This window comes from Gavialis gangeticus, unplaced genomic scaffold (assembly GCF_001723915.1).
Source record: "Gavialis gangeticus isolate Ggan-Ray unplaced genomic scaffold, GavGan_comp1, whole genome shotgun sequence".
NCBI lineage: Eukaryota > Metazoa > Chordata > Crocodylia > Gavialidae > Gavialis > Gavialis gangeticus.
In genome coordinates this window covers 54,305,583-54,318,383 of record NW_017729022.1, presented here as the reverse complement: position 1 = coordinate 54,318,383, position 12,801 = coordinate 54,305,583, and the positions used below count along the sequence as shown (strand labels likewise).

At 41.3% G+C, this 12,801-nt stretch overlaps 1 protein-coding gene across 3 annotated transcripts in view; it reads left to right on the top strand.

The window, feature by feature from the left end:
- Nucleotides 1-12,801, top strand: part of NR1H4 (nuclear receptor subfamily 1 group H member 4) — a 91,842-nt gene that overhangs the window by 64,268 nt on the left and 14,773 nt on the right. The gene's annotated exons all lie outside the window — the stretch shown is intronic.

Genomic DNA, 12,801 nt, shown 5'->3' with positions numbered 1-12,801 from the left:
GGGGGGGGGGGGTCGTTAAGTGATGGATGAGCGCAGAGTCAGAGATTATAAATTTAGTTTGCTGCAGTATGCAGAATGACAATTTTTAGTTTAACATTTTTAATTTTCTGTTGTTTTGCTCTCTTTAAAAAGATTTTTTGTAACAGGGTGGCCTTAAGGAAAGGCGGCTAGTTAGACTGAAGGGCTGCAGCGGGGGGAAGCTTAATGAGGGCCTGGCTCACTGGGAAACAAAAACCCCAGCAGGCAGAACAGGCCAGAGAGATGAAGGAAAAGCACCAGGCAGAAGCTATGAGGAGGACAAGCCTGAGAGAGGAAGGCTGAGGCCACAGCAGACCCAGCCCAGGGTCCAATGCAATAAGGTTTTTGTTTGCTTACTTTGTGCGATGAAAGGCTGGGAGGTGCTCCAGATAACAAAGGCCAGCAGGTTTAAAGGATCAAGGAGAAAATCCCAAATGAGGGGTAGTGTGGAAGACAGCACAAAGGTGCTCATTTGGAAAGACAAGGAAGGAGCTTGAAACTGATACAAAGCGGGATGCAGACCCTGAAAAAACACTTGATTTTTGCCTTAGTGGCATGTGATGAATATGAGGTTGGTAACATCCTTATGGTTACATTGGCAGAGAATAAGATACATGCCTGGGAGTCCAGTGATGTACCCTAAGCCATTGTACTAAATTGTAGCTGATCAGAAATGTTTAATTGGAAGTTGTCCATCAAAAAAACCCAAAACAGTAGTGGTTGGTTTTGTGTGCATGTTCTTTTATTTTGTCTTTTTTCCCTGAAAAATATTATCCCAGAAAAATGATCCCAGCTGAACACATGGATTTTGAAAACAGCTGCTCTTGTAATTAGGTCAGTAAGTGTGTACATGCTTTCTTGTCCAAAGTGTCAAACTGTACATTTACAACAAAAGCAGTAGACGTTTTCATTCAGAAAATAAAATGTTTCTATCAATATTAAATAGCACCTGCCCTTAGTGATTTTTAAAAATACTTAGTAGAATACTTTAGGTTCTTATTACCGTGACATATCTTACCATATTGTCAAAACTTAGTAGTAGTGCAAAATACGTCGTTAAGATGACTTCATATAATTCTACACCTTACATTATGAACTACTACTGTTTTTCCATGAAATAATGTAGAGCTAGTAAATAAAATGTTTACCTGAAAAATTCAAAATAAAAGTTTTAAAGTGAAATCTTCTTCAGACATTTTCTAAAGCTAAATTTCTATCTTAAATTTTTTTAAATTGTTTTTTTCCTGCTTCAGAACAGATTTCAATATGTCAAAATTTCCCGTAAAATGGTAAGTTTCAACCAGATCTATCATAAATATTTATATCTTCCTGTACTTTGAAAGATACTTGATAGAGACATTTTCCTCTTACCCATGAAAGGGGGGAGAAAAGTACTCCCTGGGGTCAGCCAGTCTTTCTCCATGAATTATAGCAGGATATATTTGTTCATTTGGTTCATGTTAATAGGAAGAATACAAAAATTTATCCCTGCCCCAGTTTTACATGTTACTATTCAATACACACTTGAGTCAACCCATTATTATTTCCCTTTACTTTACTATATAGAGGCTAGCATAAGAAACAATAAAGTAACCTTGCATATCTTTTTCTTAGGTTAGTGTTAATTTAGTTGATGCCATTCCTGTCAGTGCCCCTTCAGCAGCACAGAAGTCATCCAAGATTTCTTTTTGTTGTGCTATACGCTTTCATTTTTCACTAAATAACACAATATTGTTATTGTCATAAGCTAGAGCATCTCTGTAGAAGTGGCAACATCTTCTGTATGTAAAGCCTTAAATATATCTTTAAAATGTCAATCTCATTCCATACTCTTTGTGAGGAGCTGCTTATCAGTTAGTAACAACAGTTCATCTGCATTTGGAATAAACACTTTGAAGACTGCAGCTTAGTCTGAGTGTAGCATAACACTTTTCAAACTATAATTTTTTTTTTTTTTAGCAAATATTTCTGGGCATTGAGTGGAATTTCATAACAAACTCTAGCTCTATCCAATATCACTCAAGCATATTTTACATGAATGAACCCTATGTTTGTGCAATGGTTGTATAGGTCTACAGTATGGCCTTATCAGATCCCAGGAGGGATGCTACCAAGTATGCCCATCCACCTGAACTCACTCAGGAGTGAGGTGGTAAAGCTCCTCAGTGCTTTCCTCCATGGCCATTCTTAAGCAAAGCAGCAACTGAGGTCTCAAGAGCAGCCATGGGGAGTTGCCTTTAGAGCAGCTGCACTGCTGCACTTCTAGGTTTGGTGTGAGCAGAAGCAGGGCAATGAGGGTATACTCAGGAGTATTCCTCTCAGGACATGCCAAGGATGCAGTGTAGACATACCCTTTGCTATGTGCACTGTCAAACTTGTGATCTTCCAATGTAGACGAGAATAAAAGAAAAGTTCAAGGTGCTGTAATATCATTAATATTGAACTTGTCAGTCATAGGATCATAGGAAAATAGGGCTAGAAGAGACCTCATAAGGTCATCTAGTCTAGCCCCCTGCTCAAGGCAGGGTCATCCCTGACTAAACCATCCCAGCCAAGTGTCTGTCTAATCTGCTTTTGAAAGTTGCCCACATGGAGATTCCATAACTTTTCTAGGTAGCCTGAGAAGTTGTTCCAATGCCTAACTACTCTCGTAGTCAAAATGTTTGTCCAATTTCCAGCCTAAATTTCCCCCGCTGCAGCTTAATGCCATTGCTTCTAGTCCTGTCCCCTACAACCACAGAGAAAAATCCATCTCCATCCTCTCTATAATCACCCTTTCAGGTATTTGAAGACCGTTACTAATTTCAAAACAGAAATTAAATTTTGTATTTTTTAGCCTGGAATGAAAGTAATAAATTTTAATTCAGCCACGCTGATGCTTGAATCCTAAATGGGCTTAATGAATTAAATCACACAAGATAACTCTCTTGGGTTAACGTGTGTTTAGAGAAAAATATCTATTAGTAAATCAAGATGGTGTCTGAATCAGGGGGCTTGGTCCTACCAAGACATATAGGAGGAGTTGCATTGAGTGTGATGGGGCAAATCAGAAAAACAAACCTTCTCAAGTGTCTGCAAGGTTGGGCTTGAATCAGAACAAAATAAATGATAAACTTGGGGCTGATTCTGAAGTATTTCTTCATGCTAAATACAACCTTACTCCATGATTAACACTAGTAATTTTGAAATTAGTAAAGCTACTCAAACTAAGATAGTGGTATAAAGATATTCAATGATATATAATACTAAAATGATATATAATACTACAAATCCATCAATACAGTGGTTCCAATATTTTTCTAAATATAAAACTTGGCCATGCAGTTCATCATACAAATATTGGAATACCTTTGATGAGACTGATAGGAAAACTCAAGTTCTCATTGGCAGAAACAGGAGAGCCTGAAAAGCTTGGCAGAACAACATCAACTTCAAATAGAAGGAAGGCAATTACCACCTCATTAAAACCAAGACCCAGGGGAAAATTTGAGAGTGAAAGAACAAGTGGTAGGAGAACAAAGCAAAAGAGATTCAACTGTTTATGAACAGCTATGACATGCATAGTTTCTTCAGTGCAGTCAAAGTTATGTATGGGTCACGCATACAAGAAGCCAGCTTTTAGAGGTCCAAGGATTGAAGAACACTCTTTAAAGAGTCCACCATCAATGAACAGTGGAATGAACAAAAGCTCATGAACCAAGATTATAATATTGAAGGCAATACTATTGAAGCCATTTCATAACATCCCATAGATCCACCAATTTATCAAAAGACCTTGAAAGCCATTAAGCAGATGAACAACAACAAAGCATATGGTTCTGATGGAATACCAAATGAAATTTATAAAATGGTTGGAAAAATCTCTCTTCTTAACTGTTTGCCATTATTCTGAAAATCTGGAAATATGAGCAGATATCCAGTGACTTGAGAGATGCAAGAATCACTGTTCAAGAAAGGAGATGGATAATATTGCAGCAATTATTGTGGTATTGGAGTCCTGTTCATAGCTGGAATGATCCTTGCCTACATCACAGAATCAGAGAATCATAGAAAAGGAGGGTTGAAAGGGATCTCAGGAGGTCTGGTCTAACTCCCTGCTCAAAGCAGGACCATCCCCAACTAGATCATCCTAGCCAGGGCTTTGTCTACTCAGCTCTTAAAACCACTAAGGCCTGAGATTCTATAATCTCTCTGGGTAACCTGTTCCAGTGCTTTACTACCCTTGTGGTGAGAAACAAGCAGCAGCCCTCTCCATGGACTGCCACCTTGACAGGTGGAGAGGTTTGTATGTACTGATGACTCCATAAGAAATACCACTGGGAGTCTTGTACTTTTGTATGCCTGGCAGGGTCACCCATGGCAGCAAGATCAAAGGTGAGGTATCAGATAAAGTGCAGCCCAACATAATATAAAGATCTCAATGATGGAGCAGGCAGATGAAGAAAACATACTTTTCAATGTAGTGAAGGCTGAAGTGGAAAAGTAACTTTAGTCATCTTGGATCTTCTTGCCACTGGATGCAGGTTTATCCTCCACCAAGATCCATGTGGTTCCAATGTTCAATGGCCTCATGTAAAACAAGTCACGTGTGGGCCTCTCCCACTGGATCCAACATCTACCACAATAACCAATCACTAATACCCATAACCTCTACAAAGTCCTGTGGCAATGGATGAGTGGTGATGGGGACAAAGTGATCACTGGGAGTCCCTAGTCATGGATCCACATGCAGGCAGCCATCATGTGTTGGTTGCTTCCATTGAAATGGGACAGGAGGGTGAGCTGGCAGCTGCGATTGACACTGAGCAGTCCTTTTTAGGGACTCCTCTGTTCACCCTGCATAGGGAGGGTGCTAGAAAAGGTGCCCCAAACATAGGCTGTTGCAACTTATCTTACCTGACTGGATAGCTGCTTCCATGGGGATTACTCAAAATGCAGCCGAAGGAAATGGAAGGAAAGGAAACAAGATTGAGAAATACGTGGTCCCAACCCTCCCTTTAACCACCACCTGTGGCATTTGCCAGTCTGTGGCTCTAGGATCAGCCTTCTTAGCCATCAATGGACTCATTTACAACCCTTTACTCGACCCGTGGGAGTGATCATCCTTGACCATGAGGGATCGCCGTTTGTGAGAGTTTTTCCTAATATCTAACCTAAACTTCCCTTGCTACATTGATCCTTGCTTTGACATCTGCTACCACTGAGAGCAGCCTAGCTCCATCCTGTTTTTAACCACCCTTCAGGTAGCTGAAGGCTGCTATTAAATCCTCGTTCAGTCTTCTTTTCTCTGTACTAAATAAGCTGAGTTCCCTCAGCCTCTCCTCAGAAGTCATGCCCCCAGTCCATTAGCTATTTTTGTTGCCTTCTGTAGACTCTCTCCAATTTTTCTACATCCTTTCTGTAGTTGGAGGCCTCAAAACTGGACACAGTACTCCAGATGTGGCCTCACCAGTGCAGAATAGAGGAGAATAATCACTTTCCTTTATCTGCTAGCAACATTCCTTCTAATGTAGTCTAATATGCAGTTAGCCTTGTTGGCAACAAGGGCACGCTGCTGGCTCATATTCATCTTATTGTCCACTGTAACCCCCAGGTCCTTTTCTGCAGAGCTGCTGCTTAGTCCATCCCCAGCCTGTACCAGTGCATGGGACTGTTTAGTCTTAAGTGAAAGACTTTACACTTATCCTAATTGAACTTCATGAGATTGCTTTTGGTCCAATCCTCCAATTTGTTGAGGTGTCTGTGAATCCTAGCCCTACCTTCCAGCACATCTACTACTCCTGCCACCTTGGTGTCATCTTCAAACTTGCTGAGAGTATACTTCGTCTCATCTGCAGGTTGTTGATGAAGATATAGAACAAAACCGGCCCCAGGATCGACCCCTGGGGCACTCTACTTGATACCAGCTGCCAACTAGACATAGAGCCATTGGGCATCTTTACACATGTTTCAATGGTTGAGTGGGGGTACACTTTAATTACAGAAGATCCAAGAGCTGCTTTGAATTAAAGTGCCCACAGCATCTCATGTATGCAGTGTCCCATGCTTCAAAATGGTGGCAGGGTGCTTTAACTAAAGCTCTTTCAGCAAGCTTTATTTAAAGGCCTACCCCCCCCACGCCATTTTGAAGTGCAAGGATGCTGAATGCATGATATGTGGAGGCTGCTGAAGCATGTTAATTAGCTCACTGAAGAGTTCTTTGCTAAGCCAAACTGGTCTTCTGCCCTGCTTGCTAGTCTTCCTGCATATCAGGATGGTTAATTCCTGTGCCCTCAGTAAAGTTTCTTTAAAGTCCAGCCAGCTTTCCCGGACTCCTTTCCTCCTCAGACTGGCTTCCCAGGGGATCATGCCCATCAGTTCCCTGAATGAGTGGAAGACCGCTTTTCCTTACTCTGCTGCTCTCTTTCCTTCCTTCCTCAGGATACTGAACTCAATCATACCATGGTTGCCACTGCCCAAGTTGCCATCCACTTCTCTGTTCCCTACCAATTCTTTCCTATTTTGAAGCAGCAGGTCAAGAAGAGCATGGCCTTAGTTGGCCTCTCCAACACTTGCACCAGGAAGCTGCCTCCAACCCTCTCCAAAAACTTCCTGGATTGCTTATGCACTGCTGTCCTTTCTTCTCAGCAGATGTCAGGGTGATTGAAGTCCCCCAGAAAAACCAGGGCATGTGATCTGGAAACTTCCACTAACTGTTTGAAGACAGCCTCATTCACCTCATCCTCCTGGTTTGGTGGTCCATAGCAGACACCTAACATGATATTACCCTTGTTGCTCTCCCTTCTGACCCTAACCCAGAGACTTTCAACAAGCCTATCTCCAGTTCCATACTGAAGCTTTGTGTAGTCTTACAGCTCTTGTACATAAAGAACAACTCCTTTTCCTTCTCTTCTCCCCTGCCTGTCCTCCCTGAACAGCTTATACCCACCCATGACAGTGCTCCAGTCATGCGAGCTATCCTACCGAGTCTCTGTCATTCCAGTCACCAGACTGTTGTCATCTCTACTCTCTTGTATATGTGGAAAACTTGGACAAGATACTGGAAACACATGAAAGCTTTGAAATGTTACCATAAGTGATATCTTAAAAGTATGCCATATTAATTGGAAAGATGGAAAAACTGAGCCAGTTCTGGCTCAAGCAAACACTATCAGGATTGAAGCTGTGTTTATATGGTACCAGCTCTGTTGGTTAAGACATGTCTTATAAGTTCTAGTGTCAACCAGTCCCAAAACAAGTCCTATGCTCCCAACATACTAATGGTCACTGCTCTAGAAGTGGCCAAAAGAAGAGAGTCAAGGACACCTTGAAGGCCAATCTTAAGAAATGCAATATTAACATCAATACCTGGGAGACTCAAGCACTAAATTGTTCCCAATAGCACTGTGATATACAAGACATCGATCATTTTGAGCAAACTTGCTTCACTATGGAGGCAGATAAACAAGAGACACAAAGAGAAAGAGCTGTGACCCAACATTACCAAGATCTACTTTTTCTTCCCAGCACTATTTGCCACATCTGCAGTTGAATATGTACATCTCAGACTGGCCTCTTCAGTCATCCTTAGACTCACCAATTACTTCCCAATTTACTGCTGATGACGATCTGTCATCCTCATTTTGAGGGACTGCTGCTGATGACCTGAATACCAAAGTTTATTTTCCTTGTATTTTATTGGATTTTTACAAGTTAATTAGCACTTGGCAAATCTGATGCCTTTGCTTGCAAATTTTCTTTGTGTCAGTGTGGGTCATCATTAGTGAAATGTTAAGTTGTATCTTTGCCTCTCTCTCAAAAACTGTCTCTTTAGTTGAATAGTTCCTAGAACATCTGCCACTGATCATCAGATTGATGCAGAATTTCAAAATGGAGTAAAGTTTAGTGGCTCATGTAGCCATATCCAAAATAGTCATTTTATTATGAGAGAGTATTGAAAAATTAAAGGTTCTCTTAGGTGTTCTGAAGACTAAGGCATAAACACAAGAAATGCTGTTAGTTTCTGGTACCAGCCAGCTTTGGAACAGAAAAGCTCACCTTCAAGTATACTCCAGCATTTTGTATTGTCCACATTTTGGTAGTGAGGTTATTTAAAATGTATAATTAGTTAGAGAAAATAGTGGTTTTAGTAGTGTCATGGTTTTCATGTTTGCTTCTCATGTGGCAGGTCCTCCATTTAATGGCACAGTGGCAAGCAGTCAAGGTGTGTTGTTATGTACCCAGAGGTACATGTTTGACTCTTACTTTGGACTGTGTCTAAAGCTCACCCAGCTACAAAGGGTTGACCAGGTACCTGGTCATTTGGACTCAGGAATTAGACTTAGCAGGACATGATGCTATCTATATCAGTCTTCTGTGGGCAGCTAGTTACAGAAGCTAGCATGCCTTAATCAGCTTAATCCAATGGGCCATCTGATCTTACATGAATCTTTTCTTTGAGCTATCGAAGAATTTGGTCTAGTGCACAGAAAATCAAATCTTATTTTAAAAACTTTTCATGAAACCAGACAAACTGAATTATTGACTTCCGATATCTAAATTTTCAAAAGTGACTGGAGAACTGGGATGATCCCATGTTAAATTGCCTAACTTGACACACATTTTAGGGGCCTAATTTTCATAAAGTTCTGTTCATGCAAACAAAAATTATATTGTTGCACTTGGTTCTTAGTCAGAACTTCTATCCATAACATAAGACAACTTTTAGGTGCAGACAAGTGTTCAAATGTCATCTAGGCTCCATTGTCAAGCTTTGAGATTTATATACCCATAAACATTTTTTTTAAAGGCTGCCTAAAAGTCACAGGCTGTCCAGTGTTTTGTCATCTGTCATGATATTCACTTGGAAACTGCTTTCATCTATTAATATTTATGCTTCCCTTTCTCCAGTTGTATTGAATTTTTTTTCTGATAAAGAAACCAGAGATTTTGTGGTGATGACCTTTCAGCATTAGCAGTATTCATTTTTATTCTTATGCTGATGTAGTATGTTTTTATTTATTAGTGTGAATATATTACCTATGTAGCAGCACATCACGCGAGCTGCTTTGTTTATGCCCTCAGGGTCTTTTACATAATATGTTATGAAAGTTCTTTCATTAAATATTCCTAAGGATGAAATCCTTTCCTACACTGGCTACTAATGAAACCTAATTAACAGTACAGAAAATGTTGAACATTAATGAGAGCTTGTGTCATTCATGTTAATTAATGCTTCAGAACACATACACAACATTGCAACTGATTGATCATTTCTGTGCAAGGCTGGCATTTTGGTAATTTCATGTTTAATTTATTTTTGCAACTTTAAAAGCAGTTTACAAATTCCACTTACTAGCAGTGCAACAATATCCTTAGAACATAACAAACTGTCTAGTCATTACTGAACATACTTGCAATATATATCTGCTTTTTCAGCAGTCATGAAGAACTAGATTCTGATACTCTAGATCTTATTTCACAAATTGTCATTGATGTCAATTATCTAGGAGTAATGTGATCAGATTTGACCCTAAACTTTCCATACATAGAGGAATATTTGTTTTATTATGAAATGCACCATTGTCTTCGCAGATAGGTTACAGATGCTAAAGTACAGTCACTTATGTGCAGAGCTACTGTTTTGAAGTATTGGCAGGAAGCCATCTTCTGTCCTGGTACATGAATACATTGTTTTCACTGACTACAATGAAGAACTCACATCTGCATCCATGGGAAAATTTTGGCTCAGGAATAATGACTGTTTCTAGCTTTTATTATTTAAATTACTGGATACTTGGGAGCCCAAAACATAGGCCACTGGTCTTGGCCTGTATATACACAGAAGAACAAGCTGGTCCTTGTTTATAATCTAAATATAACACAAGAAAGAAGAGATGGATGCAAACAGACCCATGGGGGAGTTACACTGCAACTGTAAGACAATATTAGTCAGAAGCAAGGTTCCCTCTAAGCGGCTGCACACACACAAAAATCTTGCCACTCATTAACTTTTTAATGCTGTGTGCCTTCCCGGAGAGGAGCTGTGCTGCGGCTTCCTGGAAACCCGGAGCGCAGCAGACTCAGAAGTGGTCTGTAGTTAGGACGGTGATCCTAACACAGCAATAATGTAAATGTTGTCAAGATTTTTGAAGGCATAACAGCAAAAAAGTTATGAGGAGATAAAAGAAGAAAAATTAGGTAACATTGTGGATGTTTACTTGGAGCTCCTTCCAAGCATGAGGAAAAGCATAAGAGAAAGCATGAAAGTGCTTTCTTGAAAATTGAACAAGTGAATGATGGATGTTGGCATCACCTGCCAAGTGGCAATGGGAGTGTGACAGGCGTGGGTACTTGCTCTCGCTGGAGCCCCTAGTAGCCTGGCTGGCCAGTCCATGTTCCTTGGCTTCCTCCACATCCTATCTCTCACCTGCCATGATTTAAAGAGGAGGCTGCCCATGAAAGCTGGGGTGGCCTACTCCTTAGTGACTTTTATCTCTCTGTTTCTTACTTCATGGATGTATTTCATTTTTAGGAGGGCTTCAGTTGCCTTAGGAGCCAGCCACCCCTATAGGCACACCCACATCTCACAGACAATTCTCATTGGACCCTTCATAGCAGACCTTGATGTCCAAATCAACATTGGGCCCCAAAACTCTTATCTGGGTTTCTGTCTGCCCAGCTTCAGCCCTTTTTATCTGACTGAGACCCTTCTCTCCAGGTCCACAGCCTCAGACCCTAGCTTCCTGGGTCTCAACCCAGTAGTGGAGAGTGCTTCTCAGGCATGCTGCCTGTGGCATCAGACAGTTCATCTCCTACAGCCCTCTCCTTCAAGAGAACCTCTTCCTGCTGCCTGCAAGGTCAGATTCCCCTGCTAGCTCTCAAGCCCTGGTTTTATGAGCCCCAGAGCTCCACCCCTTCCTGCTCACCCCCTTTCCAGACACACAAAGGGGTTTCTGCTTTGTTTGATAATCAGCCTCCCTCCCCTCCCCATGCAGCTTAGCTCAGTTGCTTCTACTTGGTCTAATGGGATTTGGCTGTTCTTGCCCTGCACCCACCCAAGGTCCCCCAGCCTTGGGGTTTGCATTCTTGTTGTGGATGGCCATTGTAGTCATTGGTCCCTGTGGGCTACAAAAGTCCTGCTCCTCCTTTGACTGCAGTAAACAAGGTTAGGATTCCCTGTTGCAGGGAGTATTGACTTCTTGATGAGAGAGAGGTTGTAGAGGGCCTTGAGGCAAGGACAAGTATGTGCTAATAAAAGGGAGGTCACTAGAACACAAAAGAAGAGTGATAAGGTCAAAGCAACATGGTTAGGAAAATGATCTTTGCAGCAATATTCGGGATGGATTTGAGCAGGACAAGTCTGCATTCATCAAGACCAGAGAAAAGGATTTTGCAGCAGCAACAATAGCTGCTGTCTACATGGATAGGAAAGGCTGTATCCTACATATGGTTGACAGAAATAATTGTCAAGACTTATGCATGATCTGGGCATGAGAACTTAGTGCATTGAATCAAAGATGGCATCCACGTATATGGAGAGACAGGCAGAATGGTGGTATTGTCCACAGTGATAGCCAATTGAATGACAACACATTCAAACTGCAAATCTTCACTATTTGAAAGGAAACCTCTTTAAATTAGAATGATTCTTAACATCTTCACTAACACTTTTCTGCATTGACTAGAACATAGGAAAAGGCCTTTTGTATTTATGCATTGTCTATAAGGAAGCTTGTTCAAGATTAAAACTAATCCAGTGGTGTTCAACCTCTGGCCTGTGGGTCAGATCTAGTTTGTGAGGCCACATTATCCACCCTGTGGGTTTATCCACAGATCTGGAAATTTGGCAGTGGGAGACTGGTGGCCGTGTTAATTGCTGCCCCCTGCTGCCAAATTTCCAGACCTATGGGGAGCTCTGTAGGCCAGATGATGTGCCCCTGCATGCTAGACTGGGCTGATGCAGTGGGGCTTGCATGAGGGATTCACTCTGGGACCAAATATGGCTATGGAGTCAGGCCAGCATTTGAGATCACATTGTGTGTGGGGTGGGGCAGGCATGCGTGGCCAGGAAGTGCACTTGTGAACCAACCCCCATGAAGGTTGAGTATGACAGCTCTAATCACCAAGCCACAGCCCTGGCACTGCCCAGAACCCTTCTCTTAAGGCTGGCCTACTGCACCTTGCATTGGATAAACGTAAGCATAAGAAAGGTGAAGGATCTGAGTTCATATGTCTATTTTCTGGTGCTGCAACCTCTCTTTTAGGTGGCCTTTCCCATGCCACAGCCTACACCATCTGAAACCAATACAGAGACTGGGTGAATCTGGCCCATTGTTTATAGGATCTTTTGATGATTTTCACCAGTAACATTTCAATTAAATAGAAGTCAAAGCTTCAAGAGAAAGTTTCTGAGTCTGGAAAACAGTTTTGATAGAGAAGATTCTGTGAGAGATGCACTGTAGTTTAATAAGTAATTAATATATTTTACTTTCAGTAAAATGGCAGTTAATTTACTGCTCGGTTTAATATCCACCGACACCTTCACATTTATCCAGACAAGAGATCTTTTCACTCATATTAACACTACAGCCTTAGTCATCAGGAATTAACACAAAACATTCTCCTTCATAGAAATTGTTTTTAAAAATCTAGATGTCCTAAGCACTCCTCTAACGGAAACTCTTTGAGAAGATCATCAAGGAGCACATTTGTGATGGGCCGGCATCAGAAATGATGCTCAGGGGCAATCAGCATGGATTTATTAGGGGGAGATCATGTCAGACCAACCTGATTGCCTTCTAC